Here is a 12,914-nt window from a genome sequence, read left to right on the forward strand (position 1 = left end):
TATTTTTAGTAGAGACGGGGTTTCACCGTGTTAGCCAGGATGGTCTCAATCCCCTGACCTCATGATCCGTCTGCCTCAGCCTCCCAGAGTACTGGGATTACAGGCATGAGCCACCGCTCCCCGTCAATCTTTTTTACAGTCATTGTCATGTTATAAGTGTGTATTCCTGTCCCTGCCTGCTAATGAGTCATTTCTGCAAATAAAATAAATATTAATCAGCTTATATATATAGTACAAATCTTATGGATGGTATTAGAAGAAATAACAAGTTTTAGTAGCAAAATAATTCCTTAATTTGGCATTTTCAACATATGATTTAATGTATAGTTCTGAAGCTTGCAGGGAGAAGCTCAATGTTATTTTACTCTAATACTACTCATATAATGTTCATTGGCATATGCCAGTGTTTGAGTCTTCCTTATAGGCTAAAATTCTTTGTAATTGTGTTAACAGAAGAAATGCAAAGAGAAAAAGATATGAATGTTGTGAAATACTCCAACATGAGGCCGGGCGCGGTGGCTCACGCCTGTAATCCCAGCACTTTGGGAGGCCGAGGCAGGCTGATCATGAGGTCAGGAGATGGAAACCATCCCGGCTAACACGGTGAAACCCCGTCTCTACTAAAAATACAAAAAATTAGCCGGGCGTGGTGGCAGGCGCCTGTAGGCCCAGCTACTTGGGAGGCTGAGGCAGGAGAATGGCGTGAACCCGGGAGGCGGAGCTTGCAGTGAGCAGAGATCGTGCCACTGCACTCCAGCCTGGGCGACAGAGCAAGACTCCGTCTCAAAAAGAAAAAAAAAGAAAAAAGAAATACTTCAACATGAAATCAGAAACTGATCTAAAGTCTGAATTAGAAAAAGCAACTCCGTTTCAAAGCAAAACTAAAACCAGGGCAGGCCGCCAAATATTTTAATCACTTAAAAAAGCAAATGAGTTAAGTGGGAGTTGAACAATGAGAACACATGGACACAAGGAGGGGAACATCACACACTGGGGGCCTATTGTGGCGGGGCTAGGGGAGGGGTAGCATTAGGAGAAATACCTAATGTAGATGACAGGTTGACGGGTGCAGCAAACCACCATGGCATGTGTATACCTATGTAACAAACCTGCGCGTTCTGTACATGTATCCCAGAACTTAAAGTATAATTTAAAAAAAAAAGCATATGAACTTATGTGAAGCCACATGCACCCTAAAAATCAAACTGAAGATGCTTTTGAACAAAATTTTAATCATTCAAACAATGTCAACACAATATGAAAGAAAAGTTTTTGTAATTTCATTATCACAAGACAAACAGTAAGACTATCAGGACAGTTGGTGCTCTGTGTGTTTTAAAATATTTTTAAATCTCAAATTTTTGTGATCATATCTTTTCTTTTTGATAATTTGATTTGGAATTATTATTGTATTAATTTTCCTTTTTTAACATTTTCCATTATCAGGGTCTATATCAGGTAAAGATTATTTCTATAAGCTACAGAAGTATATAATTTTTTCACTACATATTGGCTCATGGTAATAATAAATCATGTATTTATCATTATGTCTTCTTAACAAAAAAAAATCTCTGAAGCTTTTAGCATAACCTTATCATTAAAAATATATACTTTTGGTTGTTATTATGATCACTCATTAAATTTTAAAACACACAAAGTGTGATTTTAAAAATATAGAATAACTTGTGACTCAGGGAATTCCTGAGGTAACTTCATCCTGAATCCCAAACATTAATATCCATGGGAAATTTGAAAACATTATCCATTGTCCTCATTGCAAGTTGGAGTCAAGAAGAGTTACATCGAGATTCCAGCTTGCATGAATGGGAAAGGGAAAGCATTCAAGACAAGCAACTTCCTTCCAAGCAAGTGGGATGGAAATCATACACATCTTTCAATCACATTTCAGTGAGAACCTAGTCAAGTGACCATTGCCAGCTTCTCTAGCTAGGCTGCTGTGAGCCCAGGAAGAGCAGGGTGAACTATGGAAGGCACAGCAATCAGCCACAATATACTAATGCCTTATACTTAAACCTCTGTCATGTTTTCAAAAGTAAATGAAGGTACTAATGAATTTGTATCCAATTGAATATTGTGTTTTGATATATACAGTAGGTCAGATATCATTTTCTTTGTCTTTGATTGCCGTGAAACTCAGGAAAAAGAAGGTACTTAAAGAGTAACATAACACATATTTTAAAATATCTACACTATTTAAGAATAATTTAGAGTCAAGACTCTGTAAAAGCCATAATGAGAAGTGATATAAATATAGATGCACAGATGAAAATAAGAAAACTGGGAAAACATGAAGCAATAAAGAACGATAAAGGATATCCCTCCAGTATAATGAAGACAATAAGAATATCCTTGTATCTTTTTACTTGCGAAACAAATTTTAAGCTATTTGGATCCAAAATGTTTATGTTTATAATGTGTAGCACATTCACATAAACATAAATTGTATATGGGTCATTGCCAACCCTAGGTTAGGTTGCCACTTTAGGCATTAGAGTCTTGACCTGAATAATCCAGTAGGGACCAAGACAAGCCTGCCTCTCACCTGTCCTGCAGGGATCCTTTCACAGAGTCAGTAGACTGCTGACAGCCTTGCTGAGAAAGATTGAGCCCAGAGAGTTATAAGAATTATACCCACTTATGTCTTAGCACTAATTAACACCAAAAAATGAATAAAGTGTTTACAGTGAGTATCTGCTATCCATTTCCTGATCATCCTAGATAAAAACCTGGTGAAAACCATTCTTTAAGAGTAGCTGAAGGAAATATCTGTTCAGATTTGGTATTAATTAATATTTTCTCTTTGTCTTAGCTGAGCCTCCTCTGTGTGTCACACACTGTGTTTGTCCGTTGTTGGTCTAAGCTGACATTGATTTCTTCTCCATATATGTTACAAGTTGCCTCGAATGCGCAGACCTCTGCCACTGCATTGCTAAAGAACAAAGAACTATAAGATGCTGCGTGTTTCACTTATTTACTCAGGAATGCCCAGAGTCCACAATGCCATGCTCTCTGAATCTGTTCTACATTTTCTGTATCCTCAACTACTAGAAGAATGTTTTCTTAGTTAGAGTTAAAAGCAAAATGAAAAATATGCCCACTATGCAGCAGGAATACGGTAGTAGTGATACTTCCTGAAGATTACTAATGAATATACTCCTTAGTTGCCTTTCTTGAGTTTTTGCATTAACCCTGTTTTTAAAGCATTCTTTAGTAATAACATTTTGCCAACAGCCCCATTCAACATAAAAAGAAATTAGCTGAGTCTACACAAAACGTTACTTGAAATATGTGTTAAACTGTTATATTTTGCAACTCTGTACATGTGTAGTATGCAGCTGTGAAAGCAGCCTAAGGTAAGGACAGTGAATGCCCACATGTGTACAGTCCCTCTTGTATCCACACAGCTGTTAATATCCTTTACACTCCTCTGTTTTTTGGCCACGTTTGTCAATAAAGCATCATTCAGTGGTTGCTTAATTCAGAAGCAAATGCTAAAGCCTTAATGGGGGGCAGTCAGGAATCTGAAAAACTACAGAACCAATCTCTTGCCATGTCTCAAAATTCAGGGAAAATACTGTACAAATTGTCTGATGTTGATGGTCTCCCTTTACTTTCCACCCTTTGGGAGCTGCTGTACAGGTTGAATGCCTGGCCTCGGACTGCATACTGAATCCATGCCTCTGTGATTGGAACGCAAAATTAGACATGTTGACCTTGTTTAACAGTCTTTAAATAATGCTGGTCGCTTGTAGTTTTACACTGATTTATTATTTTAAGAAAAAAATGATAATCCTAAGAATGCTTCATTTCTAACCAACTTAAAGACAGGAGAAAAACAGTATAGAGACAGAAGACGTCAGGACAGAAAGTGAGAAAACCTTTGTGTCATTCCCAGAGCTGTCTCTAGGTGACATTTGGTGGCTGTCTATCCTCTCCAAATCACTGTTTTCTCATTTACTACATGAAAGGCTCAGACTAGATGATGGCTCAGCTCCCATTAAAAGATTCTAGATAGAAAGAACCTTTACAAAACAAATCAAGTGGAACAACAGCTGTGATGGAAAGCAATCTATCCTAGGACTGAGAGTATGAATCTGAAGTCAGAGAGGTTTCAGGACCCAGCTGCATGAACTTGAGAGAACCAGTTGTCATCATCCCATAATATGTTGACCATCCCATAGATTGGGATGATAATTGATAATTCATGTCAAGCACTTAGCATAATGCATGGTACATGTAGCTAAATAAATGATAATAGTTGTTAATATTTTACATGTATAGTACATAGTGTAGACTCTGAATGGTATACTAGGTTTTTACATTCTAAAGTATAATTTAAGAGGTATTAATGTCACCCACAGTTTATCCAAATTCTAAGAAAAGGGTGGTAAGAGAAAACAGGTCCAAACACTGAGGCCCAGAATACTTCCTTAAACTGCTGTGAGGACTGGAAATTAGGTATGCAAAACCCTCCTATATAGGAACCCATTAAATAGTAGCTCTTAGTTCATTGCTGCACATTGAAAGAGGTTAAATAATCAAAAGCCTATTGTCTTGGTTCACAATATAGAATTATATTTACAATGCATACACTATCATGCTTTAGAAATGTTTTTCCTCATTTAGATTTTACACTCAGTCCCTGGTCTAAAAAGGAATTCAATCTAAAAAATGGATAATACAAAACTATCAGAGGACCAAAGTAGTATACTGCCAAAAAACAGTTGTATTTGATTCCTTTTTTCAAATCATCCCCCAGAGAAACTTAATTCAAATACTTTCGGTCTTACACACGAATTGAAAACTTGCAAAGGAAGTAGATGTATAAAAAATATCTTAAAAAGAAGTTAGAGTAAAGATTTATTAAGATTGGAAAAAGTAAAGGAAAATAGTTATATTTTTCATTACAAATATTGAAAGATAGCCAATTTCTGTTTCCTGGATTTAATACCTGTGGTTGCCCAACACAGCCATTTCACATTTGTTGTGGAAGCAATTTTTTGAGCTTCTGGTGATACACCAGGACTGAAATAATAACCTAACTTTGCAATACAGGTAAATGTTGTCCTTACACATAAAAAACATACTTTCTGTGATGATAATCACAGTCTTCTCCCTCACTTTTAAAATCAGTTTCAAATATTGCCTACAAAGTAATCCTCTGCTGTAACGATTTTACATATCTAAAGCTCTCCTTTGATTTTGTATTGCCTTCAAAATCAAAATTGAGTTTCTGACCTGGTTGGTCAACATCATGCATCGTGGTGCTTCTGGGAATTGGCCTTTCAATGTTTCCTTAACTCAGATTGAACTTTCTGTCCTGCTTTCCTCTTCTTCCACTATCCAGTCATTCCCTCCTCCTTAGACACTTCCTTTTTGCCCTGTATATCTGATTACGGGTTGTCTATTCATCTGCCAAACCACTTCCTTCCAAACTTCGTCCTTCTCATCATCCATCTACTATGAAAATTTTCAAGCTCTGAACTTGTCTATTGCAAACATAGCTCATTAAAAGAATCTCTTCTGCTTTCTTTCTTGAGTATAGTCTCATAGTTCACTAAGAATTATTTTAAGTTTTACCCTGTTTTTTAAGTTGACCCTATGTTTATCTCTGTATTATTGGTAATGCCTACATCACTCTACCTCACTCTAGTATACAGTCCAAATATGTAATTACCCCTAGTGGCAGTCAGTCAATAAATATTTACTGAACCAGTCTGTTTTAGGCACCAGGCATCCAGCAGTAGATAAAAGTCCCTGCTCTCTTAAAGTTTACACAACAGTGGAAGAAAAAGAGGCAAACACTTAAGCAACAACAGCAACAAAAAAAGGTGATTTTAGATAGTGATAATATTGTATGTGCCCATAAAACACTCACAAAAGTGATTTTGACCGTCATCATTTCCCTAAAGCCCATGAGATATTCTGTAAGCAAAACATCCTAAATGTGCCGATCATACTGACTCACAGCACATTCAGCCATCCTACAGAACACCTTAACCAGATGCATCATACTCACTTACAGAATTTTGATAGCCACAAAAATCTAGTAAAAGATATGCAGCATGATGCAATTTCAGTGCCACCTGGTAATATTTCTTTTTTTTTTTTTCTTTGTCTTGCAGATCCATTTTCTCTTTTTTGCCTAAAACCTAACCACTAACAGTAAAGCCTCGGCCACTCTTGTGGACACCAATTTGCAGCCAAGGCTAGCCTCATACGCAGTCAGAGATGACATTCTTATATAGTCCATCGCCATCAAAGGTCAGAACTTTTACACTTTCCTTTTGCTTGGCTTTGATCCAGGTCAAAAGAAAACCAAAGCCTGAAAAAAGGGCACCACTTGCATGTTTGTGTTTATTTAGAGCATGCTACTTCAGTGGAAAAAGTCAAGAACTATTTAAGGAATATCAACAACACTAAAAAGAAGTAACTTTTAAGTTATATGTAAACTTAAGTCTTTCAGACCTAATGTAAAGAAGTTTGTATGAAGAGGTTTTCACTGCATATATAAGAAAAACCTCAGCATTTGAAAGTAATGTACTTTTGTATTTTCTCAAGTACAAAATAAAATAAGGGATATGGTATTTTTTTTTTAATTCTGTAGTCAAAATTTGTCAATAATAGAATAAAATTCTGCCTTCTATTTAATATGCAAATAAACTAAGCTCAACCAAAATAGTCACTTTTATCAAATTTATATAACATTAATGAAAACAAAATACAATAAATATTTTCAATTAAATATTTAGAACTTCTAACTCCTCTGCTAGTTAGAGTTATTAATTCTCTAAGACTTCAAGAAGAAATTCATTTCTAAAAGACCAACATTTCACCAGAGTCCTCTGGCAAAATTCAATTTTAATTATAATTCATAATTATTAAGAACATAATTTATCTTTTTTGGGAGAGTAGGTAGAGTCTTCTAATCTAGGCAAAACCATTTGGGCCTTGGGGATCTATAATTTATTTCCTCTCAGCAAGATAATTAACCTAGAAGGATGGCCTTATTCTCTTTAAAACTGCAGGAAATATTCATAGATTTTTTTCAATAGTAAATTCATTTCCCATGTGAACATTTTATACAGCATGTTTTGGTGTGAAATTCCATCCTACCACTTTTTGGCTTTTATTAATATATCAGTTATGTCACTAGGCCCTTCAGCAACCATGGGAACAAGTTAATATTACACCTGATTTTAAGACAAGAAGTTGAAGACAGAGGTCAGATGACTCATCCAAAATCACTAAGTTTTCAAGTAGAGTTGGGCCCTCAATTTCTTGCCTCAGCCACAGGCCCTGTCCACTCTGAGAAAATCTTAGGTGGCAGCACCCGTACACAAAAAGAAGGAAAATGAATGGGGATTTTGCAGATAACCCAACCACAGGAATCCCAAGTGGTCAGTCAGAGTCATAGGGAATAGCTCAGATCCATACATAAGCCTGTGGTCACAGGGTGAGGAAGGGATCAAAGGCCAGCAGCTTACCTACCTGGCACTCTCATTGCAACCAGCAAGTTCCCTGGTCAAGAGCAGACATTGGGCACAGTCTTTCAGGAATGGAGAGGCAGGGCGTAAAGGGTTTATACCTACCTTCTGTGGGTAGGTGATGGGGAAAACCTGGTGGGGTGGTGGGGAGGAATGTCACCCCCAACAGGAGCTTTACACTCATCTGCCTCTGTGAAGTGCAATGTCTGATGTTCTTTTATTTCCTTTATTTACATTATATTTAATATGAAAGGTAAGTAGAAAAGTTCCAAGTTTTCTCTTTTGATGCATATTAAGACATCAGTACAGGAACTATACAGTTTATCAGCTAATTCAGTTTGGGAAAAAATATATGAAGGAATGATGAAAAAGACTGAGGAAAAAGGTTGAAAAATATATGAAGGAATGATGAAAAAGAAATTTGGTAATCATAAGATTTTATCAAAATTTCTGACCAAACAGTCCTTAAGAATAATTACCACTAAGTGGAAAGAACGCTTAATTGTTTTTAATAGAACTTTCTATTTTTGTTTTTTATTTGCTTTTTATAATTTACATGTTTACTTTTTATTATGGAAAGTTTCAAACACATAAAAGATGAAAGAATAGCATAAATCTCTATGTAGGCACCACCTTGCTGCAATAATTCTGGTCAATCTTGTTTTATTTATAACACACCAATGCTCCAAGTTCCAGATTACTGAAGTAAATCTCATATCATCAATTCATCCATAAATATTGCAGTGTTCCAAAAATTTTTACCCAATACCATTATTACATTAGAATTCAGAGTCATTACCTAACACCGACAAATATCCAGTTACTGTTCAAATTTCCCCAATTGATTCGTAATTTTTTAATTTGAAATTAATACATGTCAATTAGCTCAACTGAGCTATTCTACAATGTATACATATTTCAAAACATCATGTTGTACACAACAAATGTATAAGTTTTAAAAAAATAGAGATGGGGTCTCACTCTGTCACCCAGGCTGGAGTGCAGTAGTACCATCATAGCTCACTGTAGCCTCAAACCCTTGGGTTCAAGCAATCCTCCTGCCTCAGCCTCTAGAGTAGCTGGGACTATATCCATGTACCACCATGCCTGGCTAATTTTTAAATTTTTTGTAGAGATGGGATCTCACTATCTTGTCCAGGCTGGTCCTGAACTCCTGACCCCAAGCAATCATTCCACTTCAGATTCTCAAAGTGCTGGGATCATAGACACGAGGCACTGTGCCCAGCCAATATATGCAATTTTTATTTGTTGATTAAAAGTAATTAAATAAAATGTTTACAAACTTTCCAGCATATTTCATACATTGTGACTAGCCAATAGGTCTCATGTCTCTTTAGTCCAGGTTGCTATTCTTTTTTTCCTTCTTGGAATTCATTTTTTAAACAAACCATAGGGTTTTTCACAGTCTGGACCTTGCTGATTGCTTCCTTGTAGTGTTGTTTCACCTGTTCTCCCATCCCCTGTATTTCCTGCAAATTGGTAGCTGAATAGGAATTTCATGTCATTTTCATATACTCTGCAGTGACTGCTAAGAAATTTCATCTCTCTGTCTTTGTGCTTTCCCACTGGCTCATCCTTAACAATGGACTTGCTCATTCATTTATGAAGCAACAATGAGTATCTACTGCACATACCCCAGCACTGAGCACCAGGTGCAAAGATTACTGTGGCACTGAAGTGAGGCCTAGAGCTGTGCTTACCAAAAATGCAGTGTTGATCAAAACTTCCTTTTACAAATGTAAGACAAAATAATTTAATTTTTAACTCTATAAGAAAACTACTATTCTTATCCTCCATTTTGGGTGAGGAAACTGAGGTTTAGAAAACTTCCACGATTTGCTCTAAGTTACATCACAAGTCTTAGAATAAAATTGGTATCTGTGTCATGAGACATAAGGAGCACAGTCTTTGTAATCACACCAGCCTAGTTTGTAATGCAATAACCTGATACATTCCACTGCATGTAAGAGTTGATGTATTTCACTGTAATACTGTGTCTTAGTCCATTTTCTGCTGCTATAACAGAATGCTACAAACTGAGTAATTTATAAATAACAGAGATTTACTTGGCTCATGGTTCTGGAGGCTGAGATGTCTGAGCATGGTACCAACATCTGGCAAGGGTCATCCTATGGCTGAAGGGTGCAAAGGCAAGGGAGCCCACATGAAAGAAACCTTGCTTTTATAACAAAGAAGCTCCCACTATAGTTAACCCATTCACGAGGATGACGCTTCCTTGACCTCATCACTTCTTAAAGGTCCTACCTCCCAATACCGCCACAATGGCAATTCAATTTCAACATAAGTTTTGGCAAGGACATCCAAACCATAGCATACTGTAATACAATGTACTTCAGTGTAAGTTTTTTGACTTTCAATATTTCCTTCCCAACTCTGTCTTCCCCTTCCAGAAACCATATTCTTAAAAGCCAGAGTTTTCTTTTTGAATCTTCAAAAGCCAAAGATTTTGGAATTCAAAAGCTAAAGCCACAATAGATGGATAGAAATCTGCTTTCTATTTAGAATGAGAGGAGAGCCAGGCTACTCTTCCCTAAAGGGTAAGGCTATGCCTAGAGTATGCAGAGCCCCAGGCAAATATTTTGTAAAGTGGCTCTGCCTATATAAGAATCTGACTTAAAATATATTACAAAATTCATGGACTCATGTGAGTATAGTGACTTATCAATAAACATTTACAATAATAGGTAGAGAAGAGGTACTTTTACATTTGTTTATTATCTAATCAATGAATGTAAAGATTCTCCATGTTGTGCTTGACATGAAAATTACCCAAAATCAATTCATCAGCACCATCCTGGCAATTTCATGAAAAAAAAAAAAAATACCATGCCAAGCAGCAGGAGCCATCTTCTCAGCAGGCTACGGTCCTAAGACTGGGCTCAGTCATGGTGCCCTAGGGCAACATCATAGGCAGGAATCCCAGAGCTCCTTGACTGAATCCTTGTGCAGCAGAGAGGGTCAAAGAGTACCCCAAAAGAGAGCTAGGATCAAGGCCGACTTAGATTCCACTCTAGCCCCAAGGTGCCCTGCTCAGTTGGCATTGCCAGCCCTGGCCAGGCCCAGGCTTCAGAGAAGGACTTAGAAACTTTTGTGGAAGGTACCCAAAGCAGGGTGGGCCACCAGAGGCACAGACTCTGGAGCAGAAACCCTACTTTCAGTAATCAAAGGAAAATACTAGCAAAGTGTCATCCAGTCTAAAGGAATGGAAAAAACACAGGAGGCTTGACCAGGGAATGACATCATTTAATAGCCAAGACTCTGTGTCTCCTATCATAATTGTCTCTTTTTCACATGGGATGCTGGTTTTGTGGAGGGAAAACCATCTGTACTTGAAGAGAATTAAAGAAAACCAATCTTTTCCCAAAGCTAGAACAGTGGTGATACATTCCCAGTTGCATTGGCTATATAACCTTAAGCAATTAGTTAACTATTCTGAATTTCAATGTCTTCATCTGTAAAATGGGGATAGTAATATCCGCCTCCAAGAATTGCTCTAAAGATTTATTGAGGTAATATAGAATACATGTCTTGCTTATATGAGGCACTGAATAAATGCTTTAAAAAGTTATAAATGTTTTTATGATTATTTAATAACCACAAATTGGTCATTACCTATAGACAGCAGCAAAAGGAAAGGAAAAGTAGTTTCTCTGTCACCAAGCAATTTGTCATTTAACTGGAGCAATAAACACTATAGACATGAAAAACACTTAAGAACCACTTAAATACGAATACATTGAGAAAGATGAATGGGGATGCATTAAGGAAACAGAGAAAAGACAAAAATAGAGATCACTGCATTTAATGCAATATTGGGGAAGGCTTCCTAGAACAGGAGAGCTTTTGAGTCAGACATGTTAACAAGGTGAGGAAGACAAACCAAAGAGAGAAGGAAGGGGCCCTCATGGGGGAGAAGACTCACAGCCTGACTTAGACTGATAGGCATGACTTTCTTAATAAAAAATGTGATTCCCAACACCACCAACACGGTCTTAGTAATTTTTTCTATTGTAACAATTGTCAGAAACAAACCCAGGAAACACATTGGCATGCTGAAGTTTATTTCATAGGTTGCGAATAAACACAGCAAGAACCTTTCTAACACTGATCGTTCAAAAACAAAGCCCTGCTGGCTTTTATATTTGACAAAGGAAATCCTGTGAATTTTCTAACTGGATCAGTATACCAGTATATCCACACTGAGTTTTAAAAGGTTGGAATCCCCAGGTAAAAATGATGCCAAAGCACCAATAGAGGTGTGGATATCAGCTAAATCAGTTGCTCAGCACCATGAAGACAGTTAAGCTCTTTCAGGCTGTAAAAGCAGAGATATTTGAGCTACCTTAAATGGAGAGTTAGAGCTTGAAAGAAAGGAAGATAATGTCCACACAGCCAGCAGTTCGTGTTCCATACTGCTCGCAGAGATTAGGATGCCTCTGCATACACAGCGATAGCTCCAGCAACCCAACAGGAACTCCTATAACCCTCCCTCCTAAGAGGCATCCATCACTGCCTACTCAAGTGCTTTGCATGGTGGTGTGCTAATACATGGTTTAACAACAGATTCTGTGAGGGGTGATCCCTGATTTGAGGTTTTTCCCAGTTTCTATTGTGTAAAAATCCCCCATGATGACCAATTTCAAGATAAAACATACTATCACAGAACAGAGATGGGGAGACACAAGCAATATGGGTACCACTACAAATGACTCAAAAACTCTGACTCAGCTTCTCAGCTCTCCTGCTCAATGGGTTAACTGTTATCTCCTTCTCTCTACTTTATGGTTTCTTCATACTATCTTATTTCTGTGAGTTCTCTTGCCACTGTCCACATGTTTCATTAATCAAACTCTTGAAGGGAAGGAACCTGATTGAATCAGCCATTCCCCAACCAAGAGGAAGAACTCCACGTGGTTAGAGTTGCCTTGCCAGACTACCCCCCATCTCTAATCCAATCAGCTATAATTGTCAGCAGGTGACCCTGTTCCAAGACGAGAAGTCTTTGACCTGCAAGGCATAAGACCTTTTTGGAAGGATGTGGCCTAATACAGCAGGTGCCTTGAAGTGGCTATCCAGTACTTTACAACATAAGCAGTTAAGTCCTGATTTGTGTTTGCGTTCAGTTACCTGCTGTAGTGTCATTTAGAAATGTCTTAATCTAGATCCCCTTTCTGATGGTTTTCTCAGTTTCACACAGAACAGTGTCACTCCAGAAGTGGGGGCACTGCGGTAAATGGCCAAGAACTCTGAATGTGAGTACGAGATCTGGATCTAGGTCCATCCAATTACTTTTCTTTTTCTGTGACCTTGGACAATCTCACTTCAACTTTCTGGACTTATGTTTCCTCATTTATAATGAGAAAA

This window comes from Chlorocebus sabaeus, chromosome 13 (genome assembly GCF_047675955.1).
Source record: "Chlorocebus sabaeus isolate Y175 chromosome 13, mChlSab1.0.hap1, whole genome shotgun sequence".
Lineage (NCBI taxonomy): Eukaryota > Metazoa > Chordata > Mammalia > Primates > Cercopithecidae > Chlorocebus > Chlorocebus sabaeus.